This window comes from Cucurbita maxima, unplaced genomic scaffold (genome assembly GCF_002738345.1).
Source record: "Cucurbita maxima cultivar Rimu unplaced genomic scaffold, Cmax_1.0 Cma_Scf06408, whole genome shotgun sequence".
Taxonomy (NCBI): domain Eukaryota; kingdom Viridiplantae; phylum Streptophyta; class Magnoliopsida; order Cucurbitales; family Cucurbitaceae; genus Cucurbita; species Cucurbita maxima.
Genome location: NW_019278424.1, coordinates 1 through 835, shown reverse-complemented (window position 1 = coordinate 835; position 835 = coordinate 1). Strand labels below are relative to the sequence as shown.

Sequence of the window (835 nt, the reverse complement as noted above, 5' to 3'; positions counted from 1 at the left end):
AGTTCTTTTCTTCCTTTCTCTACAAATGAGAACCTCCCCCGCTCACGCCCATCGCGTTTCGATCATGCCGTCCCGCATGCGTTAAATCTGATTTTGTGCGCATAAAATGTCGGGTGCGATCATACCAGCACTAATGCACCGGATCCCATCAGAACTCCGCAGATAAGCGTGCTTGGGCGAGAGTAGTACTAAGTTGGGTGACCACTTGGGAAGTCCTCGTGTTGCACCCCTTTTTTTCTTTCAATTTCTCCGAGTTCTTTTCTTCCTTTCTCTACAAATGAGAACCTCCCCCGCTCACGCCCATCGCGTTTCGATCATGCCGCCCCGCATGCGTTAAATCCGATTTTGTGCGCATGGCATGTCGGGTGCGATCATTCCAGCACTAATGCACCGGATCCCATCAGAACTCCGCAGACAAGCGTGCTTGGGCGAGAGTAGTACTAAGTTGGGTGACCACTTGGGAAGTCCTCGTGTTGCACCCCTTTTTTTCTTTCAATTTCTCCCAGTTCTTTTCTTCCTTTCTCTACAAATGAGAACCTCCCCCGCTCACGCCCATCGCGTTTCGATCATGCCGACCTGCATGCGTTAAATTCGATTTTGTGCGCATGGCATGTCGGGTGCGATCATACCAGCACTAATGCACCGGATCCCATTAGAACTCCGCAGTTAAGCGTGCTTGGGCGAGAGTAGTACTAAGTTGGGTGACCACATGGGAAGTCCTCGTGTTGCACCCCTTTTTTTCTTTCAATTTCTCCGAGTTCTTTTCTTCCTTTCTCTACAAATGAGAACCTCCCCCGCTCACGCCCATCGCGTTTCGATCATGCCGCTCCGCATG

At 50.8% G+C, this 835-nt stretch overlaps 3 non-coding genes across 3 annotated transcripts; all 3 read left to right on the top strand.

The window, feature by feature from the left end:
• The first annotated feature begins 111 nt into the window (after positions 1 to 111).
• On the top strand, positions 112 to 230 carry LOC111476196. The gene has a single exon (XR_002716962.1). It is a non-coding gene; the product is annotated as a 5S ribosomal RNA (ribosomal RNA).
• A 133-nt stretch (positions 231 to 363) lies between these two features.
• LOC111476198 lies at positions 364 to 482 on the top strand. Its single transcript, XR_002716963.1, has one exon. It is a non-coding gene; the product is annotated as a 5S ribosomal RNA (ribosomal RNA).
• A 133-nt stretch (positions 483 to 615) lies between these two features.
• LOC111476195 lies at positions 616 to 734 on the top strand. Its single transcript, XR_002716961.1, has one exon. It is a non-coding gene; the product is annotated as a 5S ribosomal RNA (ribosomal RNA).
• Positions 735 to 835: the final 101 nt, after the last annotated feature.